Here is a 20,359-nt window from a genome sequence, read left to right as displayed (position 1 = left end):
ACTTACACTGCAATAACGTGACTTGGTACATGCCTTTGTTTACTGTATATGACGTATTGCAAGACATTCTGGACTAATTAACCAAAACAGAAAAATGAGAATTTTCATTTGAAGTCAAACAAGATGACACTAGAGCAATATATTAAGTCTATTCTCACTTGTTTCTCCTTTTACTGACTTCTATAAGTTATCATTAGAAAGAGGAATATTTCAGTCTGAAGCTTCTTCATTGTCACCATCATTAAAAGACGCTACTAAATTTCTCTTTCTGCCTTTATCTACATTTTCAAGACCTGAGTAAATTTGAATATACATCACAGTTTCAGGCGATTTATCTTAAATTCTGGATAGATTTCTTAATTTCCGTTGACTGATTCCGACTGGATCAATCGAACATCACAATTTTTATCTTCAATCACACGAGATAAAGTCCCAATCTTGGAAATTAAATCCTGTGCATCAAATTGGCGGTTTTTATTCTCGTTTGAAGCAGATAGTCATTCAAAAGACTGATACAGTCTTCATCTGGGTAAGCTAACCCATGCACAGTAAGCTTTATTTTCGTATTCACCAAAAGTGCACGTCCACTGACAGTATCTTTAAAGTTGGGATAGGGTAACCTCCTGAAGAAAACATAAGTATAGGCGAACTGCAGGATTATGCGAATAGCTTTTTCAGTAAAAACTGTCTTTAATATTATCTGTGGTTATAATTTATTGCATGTCAAGCATGGACATCAGTAGCTGTAGGCCTACATATCAACTATAATTATCACGTCTCCATTCTTTACTGATTGTCAAATTATGATTTATTATACCTTATTAAGTATGTTTTTCTATAACATGTTTTCATGTTTAAACAATCTTAAGTCAAATAAAGCAGTATGTACATGAGAACAATTAAGAAAACTTTTTTTTCTTCGATTGATTTTCCATGGAAATTAATCTATTGACTGATGGATTTCCTGTGTTTACATAGGTCATTTACAATAATATGATAAATGCCTCCCTGAATTTCCGAAGTCATCACACCTCAACCATACAACCAGTGCCCTTTTTGCAACTTTAGTATGAAATATTTTGCCGACCTAAAAGCTATTAGCATGGTATTAAAGACCGAAATTCTTTGTGCAAAAATGGTGAATCGCGATAATTGTGCCTCATTTTGCGAATAGTCACATGAAACCGTCAAGATGCCATCTCTACACCAGTCATTACAGTGTCCTTACATGCTCTCCATTAAGACAGTAAAACAAAAAGCATTATTTACGGGAACTTGAGAATCCCCCAAGTAGCAGTTAATGCAGATAACATCGGATGACCTAAAAGTAATGCAGAAGACCACCATCTTCAATTGTTGGGCCTCTGTCAACTCCCTGATTACCCTATATGGTCCTCAAATGCTGTAATTGCAATTCATATCATTGTTTTCCGATACGTTAAACAGTATATTTTTTTCGTGCTCTTTGAACCAAACTCCTAGAGTTTTACAGAGGTTTAATGTGTAAGCATGAAAAAAAAGTTAGTCCATGAGGTAAAGAGAGAGCGCAGTATTTTTATAACTGGAAGCATTTACCAACGATCCTTCGATATCCTCTTCTGAAACCATTTATGATCACTTTTTGTCATCCTAAGCGATGGAAGCAATAAAAAAATATCGGGGTATAAATCCCCTCGTTATGGTTATTCGAGATAATGCAAAGGATATGACAATGTCAAGCAAAATGACAGCGTGTTTCCAGCGTGTAAGCTTTTCAGTGGGCATCGAGTGAAAATCTTAACAAAAATATTTTTTTCCAAACGAAAGTTGAGAGGATTTGCTAAAATCTGACAACCATTCAAAAAAAAACAACATCAAGCAACTATCAGGTGGGCAATAAAAACTGCACCATACTCTACCATGTCATATATCAAAATGTATAAATCAGAATTTCGTGGTGATGTTGTTTGATAGTGGTGATAATATCATGACCACAACTTAAATACTTTATCCATGAAAGCAACGAGAAAAATTTATCTTGAACATTCCAGGTATGGAAAAAATGACCTATTGTTTTTTTTCTGTACCTCCAGCTGGTAAAACTCCAAACACTCGGGTCACCTGCTGGTACTGCTTTATAATTGGACGCTCTTCATCCCGGAGATCCGCTGCGAATCCGGGAGACGCAATAGCTGACATGTTGATAAACCAGAACATGGCATACAATTTAGAGGAAATTCCCATCATCAGTCTGCATATTGGAATTTGTCATTAAAAGTAATTAATTTGAATGCTTTATTTAGCAATTCTTTGCTGGCATTGAACCGGTAGCCAAATAGCTGAAGGATGTGGAATCCGATATGTGATAGGTCCTGATTTTGATCAGAAATAGCATATCCGAATTATTAGCCTCATGCTAATTTAAGGCTCAATTTTAACATTATTCTGTTAACACAGTTGGGATCACTGTCTCTGCAAAGCCATCAAAAACAGTTTTTCATTTTGTCACCCATAGTCCAAGTTCAACACATTCCAAAAGTATAAGCAAATATGAATTATTGATGATGAACAGTCTGGGGAATCTGACAGCAACTGAGAAAAGTGAAGAGTTGTCTTACCAGTAAAGAGTACAATCAACTTATATCTTATGGCGACGTGGTAAATTATTTAGTGTGCAGTGAAACAAGATATGAGGGTCACATGAGGAGCCCATTTGGAATTCTGATCAGCACCTGAGGTTGTACATCTGATACCTGGAATAGCATGGCAAAAGAATCTTCCCAATAAACGAAACCAAAAATGAAAAATGCTTTCTCAAGGGAAGGGGAAATCGTCAGCTGGCATTTGGTAACAATGGCAAGGCTAAATGGAAGAAAAATATAACATTTGCCCTTGGGATACATTAGCGTACAGGAGATGGAAAGGTTTTGTTTTTCTCTAAGAATTACATTCTCTCAATAAATATTTATTTATTTTCGATGAAGGTATCAAATGCTAAAGGTGTTTATCCGGGGAGCGAGCACTCACAGCCCAAAGAAAATATAGCTAAAATGACCTTCAGGGGACATGTGTCAATAAAACGTTGTCAATTAGGGTATTATCTGTGCTATCAAGCAAATGACATAAATAAATCAGTCATATTTGCCCTTTGCGACAATAACCACAGCCTCAGGAACAGGACCAAAGAGAAAACTGTGGTCATGTGAACGTTTCGAAAAGTAGATCGATGTCCATCGCAAAAAACTGACGCTTGGCAGTGACCATTTACTACCAAGCAAGTCGGGGAAAATGCAACACCCTCTTGCCAGTTCCTGGACTGCCACATGGATTTTAAACTATTCACGAGAAAAGAAACAAAAGATGTGTCGGGAAATGTCACGGGGTCACACAACTTTGAACATGAAAGATCAATTTCACACAATATACTACCTTTGTTGGTGTATTATATGAATTTGGCATATCTTCAGGGACATATTTGGCCAAGCTTAAGGTTATAAAGGAACACAGTGTCAACATGTGACAGTATGAGAGCGGGAAATCAGAGCCTTTGTCACATTCAGAAACTCGTGAAAAAGTAGAGCTACAAACTAAGATACTATGGGATCATATTTTGTAATGTGTTGACTATAAAGTTTGAGATTACGAAAGGTTTGATTTGTTCATCATATTATGGTAGGCTTTAGGGAAATATGCGGTGAACAGGACAAAATAGTTGCAAAATGATGAAATCGTGTTATTTCTAAAGTACAATTTACACCCATATATATATATATATAAAATTGATCGACTTTCGCTAGCCCTCAGGCTATGGCCACAGATCTGATCTTAAACAGACTTGTAATACCACATCTCCGAACATTACTTGAAATGGTGAAGGAAATGATAATTGGAAGTCAGACCAATTTTCACCTTATTACCTTTATAGTACTATATCATTGATCACACTTTTCGGGATTTTCAGCCATATTCGATGGAATCTCCCGCCCAACAAGGGGTTAATGAAGAGATCAGTATACGCTGCCTACCACAGCGCATTCACAATAAGAAAGGCATTCGTGTGATTAACATTCGGTGAGAAGCATTGGCAAATAGTTGTTAGAGACCTCATATCCTGTCGGAGGTTTATAGTACAGGTCGGGAAAACACACGAAACCACATGAAGGCAAACGCCTGATGCATACGGAGGCAAACCTACATTGGTCTGTATTAGATTAAGGATCTGGGTGAGGGTTGGACTTTTTTTATCACACCCGGATGGAGTATTTGCTGACATAATTCATTTAGTTGCCATGGGTTGTCTGCAAGGAACTTGGGCAGCTTCCATCATGTCATCGAAGCGTAAAGGAGGATTCGTGAAGGATTTACGATTCCAATACGGCATATCTGACTCAATGGCTTTCAGATATCTTACTGAAGTTAATCATTATGTCTTTTTGAAAAAAAACATAATGTATCAAATAAACATGACTGAGATTTGAGGTCACTTTACTTTGATTAGTAATAGGATAGGTCGAACTCCGCTTGACATTTTATGATATTGGCGGCAGAGTTCAGTGATAGCACTTTGATTTCTGGCATCTTTTTGAAGCCAATTACTCATGGCATTAGAAAAAAATGAGTAAGAGATTACATGCCAATTTAATTTTTGATGAGGCAATTATTCCCTTATAATTTGTTTTCTGTGTAAGTGAAAACAAATATACCCACATTAGTATCATAACGTTGTATAGAAGCGAGTAGGGAAAACGACTTTGGACCTATATTTTTTGGTATATCAGTCAATAAAATGTGACGTTAATGGATTTGTACTTTATGTACGTTAACTAAATTAAATTAAGAAAAGAGAGACTTGATGTTGTACAGAGCATCATAAATTGAAAAAAAATGATGATGGATCGACCCACGGACATAAATCACTCCCCAAATGCCATTTAGCAAATGTGCCACCCTGCCTCGTATGGATTGACCACCATATTGCCTACAATAACCTGATTGAATAAAGCCGTGATTGATTGACCATGTCGAGATGGCACTCACTCCCAATGTAGCTCGTGCCAACAGCATTTGGTGGAGTTATTCTGCTTTGGTAGTAGCCATCAGATGTGCTAAAACGCGTCCGCGACTTTATTTGGCAAAAAAACATTGATTTATGAACGGTTTGATGCATTTTGATTCTGCTAAAAGGTATTTGTTGATGTTGCAGAAAGACTTTTTGCACTACTTCGACTTTTTACACCAACAAGCTACCTAATAGTTAAAACTTTATCTGCAGCATATTTCGCCACAGATTCTCAGAATAATAGGCTGTTCTTAAGTATCTGTCTAGACCACCAGATGGAAAGGAAAACGTGTCAATGATTAGATATAACAATGATTGATCGGTAATATGCCTTCCAAAGGTGGATTGGTAGTGGTTTCAAGGGAAGTCGAATCTGTGTCAACCAGATCAAAAGTCCAGCATTCTAACTGTTGAACCAACAAGGCTTAATGTTCGGATGGATATTTTCTTCGCGTTTCATAGCCATGTTAAATACTTTGAGAATTTTTGTGAGGTTGCCACCTCGATAAAAGGCCTATGCCAACAATAGATTATAGTTGTTTTTAATAACACTTTGCCTTGTCTTCGAGCTTGACTAAACTTAGCTTAGTTTATAGATTAATGCAAAAAGTTAAGAAATGTGTTTGAACTTAGTTAAGAAGTGTCTTCTCGACGTTGAGATTATAATTTGCACAGTCATGATCACTTTATTTCGGCAGCTGATGCCAAGTTTGTTCACATGACAAATATAATGATGGATCATTGGCTGGCGAGAAGAATATTAATACACGTCACCCAGCCAATGACAGCAATATCTCTGTTGGGTCAACTCGCAACCGAAAGGAACACAAAAGTCTATCTTGTATTGATTGTTCCAATGCATTGGCCTTAAACTTTTTTTCCGAAGGTCCTTAACTGCCGATGACTTTGCAAAGTTTCCCACAGGCTAATTACCAGCTTTAGATAATTTGGAAATGGACATAATAACTTGTTGGAGGTAGCTTAGAAATATCCTTGCCTTTTTTGCTTAACTGTACTTGATCAAAATTAGGTGCATTAACAAACCTAATTCGCAACCTTTTTAATGTAATCTTCACGATTTTCAATCTCTGGAACAATTAAACAAAGTGACATGATCATACAATCATCAACAAACATTCTTACACAGTAAAGGCACATTTCTAAGAATGGTGTTTGGTCGTCCAACCTTTGCGTTGGTATACAGAGATACAGAAATGTGCTCAGACATGCCAGATCGGTCGCTGAACCAAAAGTTCCGTCACATGAAAATGTTCATGGTGGATGATTACCTAAGGAGTTTCACCAACAGTTGACATAGTGACAATATACTAACCTATTGATAATCTAGAAAAGCAGAAAAGGGAATGAAGAGGCTTTTGACCCGATACTGCTCAGCTTAAACCTGAGCTGTCCCTAGAAATAAACTCTGAGAAATAAACCCCGACCTTATCCGTCCCCGCGCTTGCCGTTTTTTTGGTGATATTAAGTTTGCTGGTGAAAGGAGTCTATCACGTTTCCTGTCTGGTTTACGTCATCAAAAGACTCAACCATGGCTAATGGAATGAACTGAAAAATTATGTAAAAAATCATACACGAACTGGGTCTGTGAGATTAGGGGAAATATAAGAACACACACAAATCGACAACAGGTTCTTTTCTAATGAAAATTTCCACGATACCGATACCATCTCCCTCAGGATGGAGTGAAATTGGTTAAATATTCTATTTTTAATTTACTGGAATCCGGAGACGATTCGTGAACTTTTAATTTACCAAGAGGAATAGCTGCCATCTGATCAGGTTTTTGTTTGATTCACAATTAGGTTATAATGAGCATCCGTGTTGGATTATCTCTTGAGGCTAGACGAGGCCTCCGCTGTGTGGAAGCTATTCAAAACTCATACGAAAGAAACAGAGAGTATAACGTTATCGTCTCTGCGTACGTACGATGCTTTGGAGACAGTGCATACCTGACATGCACTACCACAATAGGTATCCTCGGGAGGGTGTTTTAGATCAAATGACGTTATACTTGTATATGAACTTACATCCTGAGGAAATCAGGGTTAATACCCTGCACACGAACCCCTCAGACATTTTCCCCTATTGGCTGAAGTACAGGTGTTCTTCACCTTTAAGTTAGCATCCGAGATTAAACCTCGGTTCCAGTATCGTACTTCAAATGATTTGTATGAATAAATAGGCACTCTGAAATCCTTCAATCGAGGTTGCGCACTCCGGTGAAGACAGTGGACTGGTGTTTTTTTGTCTGAGGGTTACTGTTACAGGAACACGTATTAGACGCCGCCGAGGGAAGAACATTAGTCTTGCTATCTGTTATCTACTCAATTTAACATTTACGCCAGAAACACTGCATTAAAATGATCAGCATTTGATGGCGAGCCATTCCAATTGTCAGAACGAGCAATTCGTTCCTCAAGACTTTGTGGAAATACCCATATCATTTTCTCTGTCCACACATACATCCTTTATCCACCGCTTTCCTGGCATCGTCAGAAAGGACAATTTTGAGGTCAATAACTTGTGATTCATGAAGCAGAGAAGATTTCATTTGCCATGGAACCGTGTTGACAAAGCGCCCGTGAACCACGCGGAGTGAAACAGGATTCCAATTCACTAACTCGTCATTCGCTCAAATTGCTGGTCAAATAATGGCTCAGCGTATTCTGAAAAAATCTAAGACTTTTGGTCTTCGTTTACCGGAGGAAGCCCGGGCATAATCTAGTATTGTTGCAGAGTTTTCTTGGTCTCATAAAGCCTAAGAGTCAAATTACATGAACTAATTTAGCGTCATCACTTTATGATAAAGATGATTACTTTTAGCCTATTCTTCGTGCTGACTTCTACATCATATTTGCGCTCAACAAAGGCCTAACGGATTTTCATTGATCTAATGTTGAAAATGTTTAATAGACGCCATGTTCTTGACTTCAAATTCTGAAATATCTTCCAGTCGAAAGCAATTACTCCATAAGATAATGGTGTGCATTAGTGTGTCGAAATCTAACACCTTTCCCTAAAAGCATTATTACGCAAAATGCAAAATAACCTTGCTTGCCGACTCTTAGGGGACAGAAATCAATAGGAAAAACATTCCTGAACATCGAATAAGGATCACAATCTGACAAATCTGTAAAGGACAGATGCATTATTTTACACTTTTCTCATGGTTATAGTATATTTGATATGAAGTGTTTGCCCCTAAATTTTAAATTAAAATTGTTTCCAGCTGTAGTGCATGGATACAGTCCGTTCGTGACGGAAGATGCATTTCACACAAAAACGGAACTCACAGGCAAGAGCCTAATGCATGTATTATTATATTATTATTTATTATTATTATTAAAACATATTTTTAGGTGCCTTTATCAACAAATTGCTCAAAGGCACCTTACGATGTAACATAGAAGGTTAAGCGAGAAAATTAAGAAATTTCACCGTTGTCATTCACATCACTCCCTTAACAACATTAAGACCCAGTATTAAATTTCAGTACATCACCTTTGATGGGAGAAGTGTCGGCACTCGTTTTAAATTTTCCCGCTATGGTGCTTGTCATGCTGGTACTAAATGGTCATGTTTTTTTCACTTTCCGTACTCCGCACGCTTCTGGCTTATTTTGAATTCAACAACAACCACAACTCGTGTCAGCAGTAACGATGTTGTTAAGTGATAAAGGAGATTCTTGTAATAAACTATTTTGGAGTAGCAAGCACTTGTAGTGTTAAAGTAATATCAGGAAGTATACTTGATATAAATGGTGGGGTTTTTTGCGGCCAAAATCCTGATAAGCTTTTACTGAGAAATCTTGTATCAATGATGTTATGTGAGCGCACAACTAAGCCCAGAAACGCTGCCATGAAGAATTTTTGTGTTCGAGTGGGGTCAAACAGAGCAATTTTAATCAGATGACAACTCAATACTTGCCTATTGAAATTCGTTAAAATAGCATGGAATATGCCTTTTTTGGCCAAAGCACAACCTCAGCGGAATAGCCTAGATTACATAGCATTGTCCACTGCTTCAATGAGTTTTGACTGAGGTCATCATTTCTTATGCTATTTTCAACATGAGCAAGTCTGTACTATCATTTATTATACTATTACTATTATAAAGTATGGATTACTTGCTATTACTTATGTTTCAAGAAAAAATTAATCATATCACAAATTATCTAGTAACTCACTTCATAGTGTATCGAGGACACAGTTAAATAGCTCTTAGATTATAAGATGGTGTTCAGTGAGTATGTTTACTCAGATTTTTACATCTGATGCCATATAATCAGTACTAAAAATCCGACATTCTTCACTCTACATGTTTGAATTATTTTACCTGGAACTAAATTTTATAGTCTTATTAGTAGTCCAGGCCCACGACCTCTAAACCTTTTTTTGAAACCATTTACACACATGTCATTAATATTCCTGAATCAATATGGTAAATAATTTTATCTCCTACATCTCTTTTTCATATCAACTCTAAGTCAAAGTTATACAAAGCAATTATCTTTTAAAATTTCATCCATTTCGTCTCATGTTATCTTCAAGAGTCTCATCTGACCATTGACTGGAAAAAATCAAACAAGTTGTTGCCTACTTGAAGTGTCTCGATTTCTTGACTGGTTTTCTTTACGTCCATTTTATAAAGACTCAAGTGTATCGAGTGTCTATTGACTAGCTAAATTTTCACATCTCTTAGACCACTTACCCGCTGGCTTCTACATGAAAGCTTCTCTACAGCCAATTGGTTTTCATTGCTTCTGACATATTTTCCATATGTCCATTGCCTTTGACGGTGCCACTTGGGGCTAGGCTAACTGGACTACTCTATTCTGCTTTTCCGATAGGCGGCTCATCATGGTACTTGAAATTATTTCAAATTCTTTACCATCAATTGACCAGCCGAATATGTACGATGTTCTCTGACTTCCCGATATTACTTAATAAAGACACAGGATCCTGCATATCTCCTTAAATCATATTTACCTCTGTTTTACTGAGGAGGCAATAACAGTCGTGATACAACCCAAAATAAATCTAGCGGCCCTGTCACATCTGCCAAATAGGAGGACTGACTGGTGGCCATTATCCTTCGTCCCATCAGTTTCCAATCAGTCCAAACCTATCGTTGGTAATTTGGAGACTATTCTGTGATATCAGACTGACCATCAGATACTATGTCGTCCAGATTCCGATTATGGTGACACTGTTAGGAATGACCACGGTCCGGTCATATCATTTGCTTACTGAACACAGGTTGCTAGACCAGGGCAATCTTGTTCTTTGCTTCATGACGTTATCATCACTCTGTGTTACAGAAACAAAAAATATTTCCCTTTACCCTATTCGGCAAACATTCCCTCCCCTCTATTGTTTTCAGGCTCCACTTCAACAATGATTTTTGCAGTGGTACCGGTCAAAGTCAATTACCAAACAGATGACACGTGGTCGTTCAGCCGAATAGAAAACATCTTGCTGGTTACTGGTTTTCATGCGATCTAACCTTTTTACATTGAAAATCAAGTGAATTATGTCATGCTGAAATTGTCCAGTTGCTCTCTCCTTAAAATGAGTAGTGGTCAATGTCACCGTTGCTTTGAACAGTGTGTACATGTATATTGTAACTCCTTTGGAACATTAAAGGGTTATCGATGCGACACAATGTATGGCTCATATTAGCTCAATCAGTGTTATGATTAGCCGTTCTAATGGAAATCAATAAAGATTTAGAAGCCAGCCTTGCAGTGGAGGCACCTGCTACCTCTTAAGCAGGAACCTCATATTTCAGTTCTTGGTGCTAATCCCAGCATTTCCCAATCACGACGAATTCTGTTGCCGCAACATTTTGTGACAGTTCTTGAGCACTTAGTCATTGTTAGTGGCACACGTACGGGAATCATCCGTCACAACTTTACCTTCCTGAAAAACACAGATGTGGGCTTGTGAGATTGGCGAATCCAATCGGCAGTTTTTCCCCGGTCAGCAAGCTAGTCCTGGTAGACCCCGGAGGAAACCTACGCTGTCGATCAGGGATCGTGAGTTGCCTGTGCCGCGCCCTCCGTATATTTTTTATTTGCCAACATGGGTGGAGAATCTCCCATATGGACGGTGCCAAAACATATTACTAACAAATGTGTTTTTGATGGTGCCCATACCAATATTTTGTTCTTTGTCAACAGAGTTAGCATTTGGGCAGTGTGTGCCATTGCTGGTCTGAATCCAATAGGGACATTCGTCACAAATGTGCTATTTTGGTGTGATTAAACCCGCTGCCGCTAGCACTATACTGAAGATTATCCTTTGAAGTGGTTAATGCAACCCAATCTGATGATTCAGGAGATTTTGAAAGAAAGAAAATCCAATATACCTGACCCTCTAATTGCACACAGGCCTTGGATCAGGCTATGTTTTCCGTTGTATGTGACGAGATTGGAAAATCCAGGCAGTGCAATCGAATGACTAAAAATGAACAATCAGGCATTTAAAACCGAGTGTCCAGGATCCAGTTACTTCAAAGACCTGGGTGACACGTGCACATTGGAGATATTTGGGATTTCGAGAAGATGAGTTTCCTAAATGATTAGGTGCAAAATACGTAACTGACCTCGGGGTGACCATGAACCAAACAACGCATAGCCCTGGCCAATCCAATACCAAATGACATTGATCAATCTGCAAGCCATCTCCAAGGGTTGGAGATAAGATCTAATTCCATCTCGATAATATCTGATTCGTATGGTGATTGTGCCATTGTTGACGAGGAGAGCATTAGTCCGCACTCCACATGTTTGTGTTGTGCTCTCGTGGTGGTATGCTGAATGTATTTTGGGATCTGCCTCAAGTATCACTATCTCCTTAGTTCGTGAACATCAGAGACATAGCAGTCAAAAAGCTGGGATGTAGAAGGATGTTTGAATATTACAAAAAGACCATCGCCTGATGTCCCATTATCTTCCCAGTACACCCTTTTCAGTAGCATGGGACTTAGAGTGCATTGGTTGGGAAAAGTTTGATCGACACTCTAGTAGGCTACCGGGTTTTTTCCTACGAAATAATGAGGGTGTTGTCATCCAACAATGTGTACTGTCGTGTTTAGGATACGACAACTAACATAACACTTCAATATAAGTTTTTTTATTCACAAATCCGAACTACCATCTGCCTGATATGCTTGATTATGCCCACAACCAGCAATGCCACTGAGTCGTGTCATTGGTAGGGCTTGATATTTTCAATGTGTATTTTCTTCCCAGACAGTTTGCCACGCCTGGTTACATTTTATGAATAAGCCAGCCAGTCGGAATCCAACTGTCGCATTACCATCGCCTATAAGGATGTCTTTGAATTCTTGCCAGTACCATAAAATGGATTTTTACTTGATCAATAATGTACTTTTCATGATATTGAAGAAAAAAATTTACATGTAGATTGCCTGATGAATTTATCATATATTATTTATTGTCTCGAAAGTGATTGACGTCCGCAATTTGATTAAAAAATTAAAATAAATCTTAGATGATTAAATGGGTGATCACTATAAAGCACAGCTTCGTATTCCGTAACATCACATGAAAAATATGTAAAGGTATTAACCCTTATATTTGAGGACGTTCCTTTATGGTCGTCCGATATACGTTATCCGCCAACGCTAGTTCTTTTCTGGGGCTGAGGTAGTGACCCATATCCCTTAACACCTTGTGAGCATTCCGAAAATACATAACCTTCACTTTGGCAGCTCCAACTTTATTATGAACCATAATTGGTATATATTTAATGATGCAATTTTCTTTAAAATGTGCCGATATATTCTTTTGTTGGGTTGGCAAGCATACTCGCATTGGCTACATTTAAATCACATTCAACATAAACTTCCCGGTAAAATGCCAGATTCGGCACATGTAGAAATATCAAATGCCCGCACAAAGTTTCAGGTAAATATTTTAAAATTCTCTAATCTAATTATCCTAACTGAACTCCAAATGGGTTGATTTCATGAATAATAAGGCATACAGTTGAATACTAATTGTTATATTAGCACCGTTCTATCAAAGATGCTGTCAAGAACCTATTTGAACCTAATTGAAATTTATTCCATCTTGGAAATTCTAGTAAGCCGTTTCGTCTTATATTTAATCATCCATAATTTTTTTTGCATTAGCCTTGATTAAGCACCACTTTTAAATCTTGTAACATGGTTTTACAGGTTATAAATGTGGATAATTGCCATTTTCATTTACGTTTTTGAACAAAGTTTTCCCAAGGGTAAAGGACATCTCGGAGTGAAAGCTTTGGAGGAAGTAAGTTTTATTTTGTATTCAACTAAAATGACTAACAACACGCACTCTTAAGTGGACATACAACATACACTAACCAATTTAAACACGTAATAAAAACCATCCATTAGTTCATGATGTGCGGAGTGAGAAAGGACGTGTAATTACATATGCATGTTATGTACACCATTACATCACATGATACATAAGGCTAAATACATTGCCATCTCCGCGATTAACCGGAAACATCGCTTGCATTTTACATCATCAATCAAGAATATAACTTGGTACCAAATACGGCATTATTACCCATTACCCTTTTGATATCAGCATTTAATAGTCTTTAACTCGAATAATATCAAATGTTAAAATATTTATTTCCAATGTTTATAATCAATGTACTGGTTGAAACTACCAAGTTCGCGGATTATTTCCCTCAATTCATTACAATATTGTCAAACCGCATAACAGTAGGAATTTCTCTTTGACAAATAGGTTATTGATGATCGGATGCAAATTGAAAGGCTAATTCATCTTACTCAGAGGGACAGTTTCTTAAAGTACTGCTTTGGTGTATCACTTTATTCCAATCATATTATAAAGGAAACTCTTAAAAAAAACAGTGGCTCAACCTATTCTCATTAATCATGTAAGACACAGCATTGTTCTTGCTTCAGACTTGATGTCGTTTACTAGTTTTCCAGGAGAATAATCATTGTAAATTTAGATAGAGCGTAGGAAATGAGCATTTTAGAAAGAAATTAAGATATCAATGACAAGGAATTGAACCCTTAATCATCGGGCCTATGAGAACAAAACCCTCTCCATGTAGCTTAAATTCCATCACAACCCTCGCCAACGACTACATTTTAGCTCCACACTCGAGGGTTTTGTATATCTGTGAAGACCATCCGCGTCGGGTTTAATTCATTAAACATTTACTTTGTGACAGCATTCTTGCTGAGAAAGCAACACAAGTATTTTCTGTCTAAACCTGACTGGTAAACAGAAAATACTTGGATGATGATGCTAGATTAAGGGTACTTTCCCTTATCGTTTTGACTGAGCCTTTCAATATAAATGCACAATTTGTTTATCATATTTCTGTGTAAAATCATCAGAAATTCATGGAATGCCACAACTCATCAAGGCATCGATGACTTTGTGTCGAGGTCAACATTTCCCGCATATTTGATGGTGAAAAATGGCAGAGTAATCGCTTTTCAAGCATTTCGTTGCTCTATCTATACTTTTGGTCGAGACTGTTCTAATATTACTTGCGATGTGAGTAATTGATGTTTCCTAACCTAACTAATAAAACTTCGTGCATATCGATGTATTAATATACGAGTTGACCAAAGTGCATAATGTAATCTCTTTTGTATGGTATGTAAGATACTCTATTCCACCTTCATCATGTCAGTGACCAATTTTTATATACGTTCTTTGCCGATCATAATCACGTCATGAAAGTGAGGAGAAAGTACTTGTCATTATTTTCTGAGCTTGAAGTAAGAAAACATGTTTCATATAAATATTCTAGGGTTTATCGGTTGTTGAGACTAAAATTCGTGGTCCCTACAGTGGACTCCATACCTCTGGCAATAATATAATGTGTACAATATAATGAAGATGATGATGATGATGAAGATAATGATATTGATGAAAGGATTAATAGAATATTAAAAATGAAAATCCCCGAAAATTAAACATTTCTAAAGCAGCGCATGCCCATGAAGGTGAAATGCCAAGGATTGTGGGTGGCATATGTCCTAAATAATTGCATTCCATTGCAAGATATTTTATTTCGTAATTTTCATGATGTCGGACTAAAACCTTCTTGAGTACCATATCTCTTTAGTTAAGAGCAAGGCAGGATTAAGATGTTAGATTGCTGAACTTGCAGCCTGCCACAGGTGGCCTTTCTCATCAATTGATTCAGAAACCGAATATAAAATAGAGAATTAAAATATGAAGAACTCTCGTACGCAATCCAACACCATCTTCGGGAAAATTATCTAAATCAGAAATTTAATTCCACGCAAAATACCGCGAAGGATTCTGAATCGGGATATTTGAAAACTATTTAAATCAAAATCTTCTTTTTGACCATTGTTTGTAGGGTGCTGAGCATGATAAAGAATGCACTTACAGATCTGGAGCCAATCTCGTTTTTATGACCCTTTACACGCCATGTTAACCGATGCCAGTTGAATGTCAGAGATTGATCATGAGAAATTATCTAAGTCCTTTGCATGTCAAGTGTAACTGTAGCAGCACCTCAATCGGAATTAGATTTTCCACATCGATGCATGACATTTGACCCAAACGAAATTCATCATTTCTTATGTACCAGTCTCATTAATCATCTTATAGAAGAAGATAATGTAAAGTAACACGCAGCATTCAAAATTTGATCATGCCGGATAATTTCTAATCGCATCATGCAATAGGAAAAAATAAACCTACAGGATTTCTCAATCGAGTTTATTTAACCGAGAAGATGGGAAATGGTTTTATTTTGCCTTAGCCGTATATTGTTTACAAGATTTCGAACTATGTTGCATAAACATGAGACATTCAGAAGCGTTATGTTTGCCTAATTCTTCTGCGCTGTAATTCCAGACTATCTTTCCCATGCTACATGCTAAGCTTAATGTTAGGCGCAGCGTTCCTATCAACTTTTCCTTCTACAAGGCTACGACGACAGGAACTGACATTTTTATAGGCTTGACTGCACTATATTTTTCAGCAGCGATCGCTGTCACAGAAAAAAATACCCTCCGTCCTAGCGGGGCTTTAAAATTCAAATTACTATAGCTGGTATGGTAAGTGTCTGTCAATGGTGCCTCTGTTTTCTCACCAAATAGCTAGTCGCCATTCGACTTACCAAATACCCAATCTGACTGAGCGTTGTTTTTAACCCGACGGGAAACGCAGCGAGAATACGCTGTTGTCGAATTATTAGAGTTGGCCTGCCCCTTTGCATCATCAGATTTCCAGCATTTTCTGTTAAGTGAATCTCTTTGTGCCGAGAGACTAAGTATATCTTTTTCAGAGCAACAAAAATCCACATTAACCTGAAAATGTTCGAGTAAGTTACAACACTAACGTTGGCCATTAACCACTCAAGCGACTGTCGATACTCTCATTCTGCTGATCGTACTGCAAGATCTTAAGTAACCACCACGTATTGTGTCTCTCAATGGTGTGTTATGACAAGGGTTATAGTTCAATGGATTCCTGGCCTGGCTCATCTATAATTCATCCATAATGATTTCCTGCGTCTTCAGTGGTGTGTGGATTGACTCAGGTTCTTTTACAAGCTATCAATGCAATCATTGACCCAGTCAGCATGCTCAGGTAAAGCAGACTTTCATTGAGTACATTGTCTGGCTAGTTGGGTTGTCTTGCCGCATGCTTGAGGACAGCTGATGAAGCAAGAGCCATGATCATTCAATACTCATATCAGACTTATATATAACATTTTCCATCACATATGACTTCCTTATGAAGAAAAAAATTAGTTCAGACAATTGTGGCTCATACAAATAGCCTACGCAGTCATGGCAGTTTAGAGAAAAACAACGTACGGTTTAATTGATTCAAATTCTGACTCTACTAACGTTAACAGGCTTCTTTTGATTGATTGACATTTGAATGCGGGATGTACGACACGATCATGAACAATGTAGCTGTCATGTGTAACTAAGTTACATGCACAAGAGGGAATATAATTGTTCAGCACTGTCAGACTTCGCTGAGGGGAGATTGACATACGTAGGCGTATTTGTCTTTTTAGGTTCTTCCCGTACTGTTCATCTTATTTATGGGTTCAATATAAGTGCATGCACGTTTCCGTCTTTTCCTAACCTAAGGGTATGTTCTTTGTGGGTTTCCACTGTAGGCATTTCTACCATTACTAAAATGTTGGCTACCCGACAATACATAGAAATCTTTTATGGGTTTTTTTCATATAGTGCATTCCCAACCATGTCTTCAAGGGAAATGTATTCCCCATGTGCTTTGTAATGATGTATCTTTTTTCTTCAACTCCATCACTACCACCACTGGTCATTCCGTTCTGATCAAAAATGACAATTATGCCCCACTACATCCTGCCTGACCAGGCAATCTCACCATGCCGCTGCCATCAGGAACACGTGACATGGCGATCCCATCATCAATTTGAAGACCAGGATTGCGGCAACAGTGATAGCAAAATGTTCTCGATCTTCACAAATCGTGTAAAGGCAATTTAAGTTTTAGGCAAAAGGACTGGGGTAAAGACGGATTCCCTGTAGTTACACTAGGATAAAAGAGAGGCTGCCATATGAGATATCGTCGATATCTGATTAAAACAACACGGAGAATGAGTCCTGATTCTTTTGTAAGGGGTTAATCATAGTTCCTGTTTTCCTCACTAGAAGAAAAGACTTGACCCAAACAATCGACTACTGGCCATGACCACCTGCTACACCAGGTGCCACACAATAAGATAATGGTGAACGGACCGGAAAGATATTCTTGGGTTGACATTTTGGTCTTTCCGCTTCCATTTATTATTATGACACAACATGATATGTTGCACCAGGTCAGGTCATAATATCGATATTGAACCCGGTAGTGGGTATGCCACGGTAGACGCAAAATAATGCAGATAACTTCCTGCTGGTTGACGTCAAATTGTGTAAACATAGCGGGAGTTACAATCATGTGAATGACAACCCGATTGGCACTTTCTGATGTCAGGTCAATAATGCCAGTACAGGGCTATTAATCAGCATCAAATTTGACAGGTAGAACAATGTTGATGCACTAGCGAAAAATATATGACTAAGATACAACTATAAGCCCTGCAGTAGGTTAATTAACTGATTGTAAGAAATACACCCCGTTGTTATTGCTGTCAATGACAGAATAAGAGATTCACTAACTGATGTAATTAATGTTCGCTGGTTCTAGTTTAAAAATGAAATCCTACTTATTTGTAATCTTCCTCAGCATTTTCATTTTCATATCGTTTCAAAAACTTCTTTAGAATACTGTCGATTGTGGCTTTTTGTGTAATTCTATGATTATATCTTCCTTTGATTATTATTGTCAAGGACACGAAAGCAACATATTTGATATTTGGTTTTGTTTAAACATGAAAAGTAACGGACCCAAGAAATACTTAGCAGCTTTGAATGTTGTACTTCGCGTCTGTTAGGCGTGCGATCTCTCCTTCATTTTCTTTCAAGGGTCGAACAACATCCTCATCTTCTTCTTTAACTTGAAGATTTCGGAGAAAAAAGGTAGTTGGATCTTGATTTTTCTAGGACAAGGGGCTCTCACGGGAAAATCGCCAGTGCTTATTTCACAATCGTATCCAAAGCCATCAATGAAGGTTGTAAGGAACCCATAATCATATAATTGGTGAAGCTGCACTAAACGTCACTCGAAAATTATGGTCTCTATCGCGTGTCTTCTTGAAGCATTGATCAGAATCTTGGCTTATATGTGATACTGGTCACGATCTTGGAAGATATTCCCGATAGAATTTTCCGAGGCGAGCATTGGATATTTGGAATTTTAAACTAATCTTAAGGGAGTTATTGTGTGTCTAGAGATCGTTTAGTGGATATTGCAGACGTGTCCAATTTAGCACAAGATGCAGTGTCGACCACGGAAATAAACGTAGGTTTGCCTAATGAAGGGCCATTGCAAGAACTCTTCTTTAAGCAGAATGGAGTTCTAGGTACTTTGTTTATCAGACTACCCTCTGTCAACCGATATCGAAGGCACTGCTTAAATACGTGGCGTTGGTATTGATATTGAGTGCCCTCTAAAGGCCAAAGCCGAAAACAGCAGGTTCACTCAGAGCCAGATCTCGGTAAATACAATACTTTTTACTCCCATGACGTCATTCCGGCAACCGGTTTAACATGGTTGGAGCCGGTAAGTGAAAATAAATGTGTGGTTTTTCTCGAATTGACCACACCGCACCCTTCTGTGTACTTGCACGCACCCCTTCAATTTTTAGTAGGCAAGATATGAAAACCAGAAATATCTAGTTTTTGTGAACAGAATCAGGTGACTTTTTCAGAAAGGTTCTAAAAAACAAAAGAATATCGGACACCGTAAGCCTTCCAATCACAATTTTGCATATACATGTAGAAACAAACCTCATACACTTTCACAGATATTATAAGCCATGGTATTCACTAAACGTAGTGATCGCGAGTCTGACACTTGCAGTTTCAATTTCTTACGAGTTTAGCACTCTTCTTAAAAGCTGATCAATACACTTCAAAGGTTTACATCAAAGTCACAATTTAGGTTGCTCAAAGGTGATAAGTAAGAGAGAGTGGTTTGCCCAACTAGCCTTGATTGTTATAAAAACTGATAATCGGAGTCTGTTGAATCCATGTACTTCGTATTGTAGAGACAGCAACCTATTTGCTCAGATAATACGGGATTCTGAAAAACGCAACGACAAGGTCTTAATTTGTTCTTTGCAAGGCACTAACACATGAATTATGATCACTGCCGTACCTTTTTCTCTACCGACACATTTGTTCAGTTAACTATGACTGTCCGCTTACTATGATGTGAGCTTGTGTTTACTATGCGATGTTTCAACTGCATCCAGTGTACAAGTCTAGGACAGAAGCCTTTTCCCCTTTGGCTAAGAAAAGTCAGTGTCAATGAACCGAACCTGCTACCAAGAAATCGCAGCAATTTTCTACTATCATCATTATGATTCCATTTTGGTCTCCGGGGATTGACATAAATAAATTTTGCGTCATCTGTGGTAATTATGTAACAACCATGAGTCGTCTGATTATCACTATCTGGAAGACACTATCGTCATTATCTATTGAACAATCAGATTTTCCTCCAACAAAGGTGACTTACGAGATACTGTAATTGAAACCACTGAATATTGAGTATTAGGCAATCCAGTCGAGTATACGCCAAAGCAGATTCAAGCCCCAGTGAAACTGCTCATAGTTTCCCGCCGATTTTCCATGCATCGCCTA

The 20,359-nt window shown here is 37.9% G+C and overlaps 2 protein-coding genes across 6 annotated transcripts in view; one reads left to right on the top strand and one right to left on the bottom strand.

Annotated features, from left to right (window-relative positions):
• LOC135488941 (sodium- and chloride-dependent glycine transporter 1-like) overlaps positions 1-20,359 on the bottom strand; it is a 234,830-nt gene that overhangs the window by 100,534 nt on the left and 113,937 nt on the right. The window lies entirely within an intron of this gene.
• The window catches only part of LOC135488942 (G-protein coupled receptor dmsr-1-like), a 156,593-nt gene that overhangs the window by 39,845 nt on the left and 96,389 nt on the right, over positions 1-20,359 (top strand). The gene's annotated exons all lie outside the window — the stretch shown is intronic.

Source organism: Lineus longissimus, chromosome 6, assembly GCF_910592395.1.
Source record: "Lineus longissimus chromosome 6, tnLinLong1.2, whole genome shotgun sequence".
Taxonomy (NCBI): domain Eukaryota; kingdom Metazoa; phylum Nemertea; class Pilidiophora; order Heteronemertea; family Lineidae; genus Lineus; species Lineus longissimus.
This window is presented reverse-complemented; position numbering and strand designations above follow the sequence as displayed.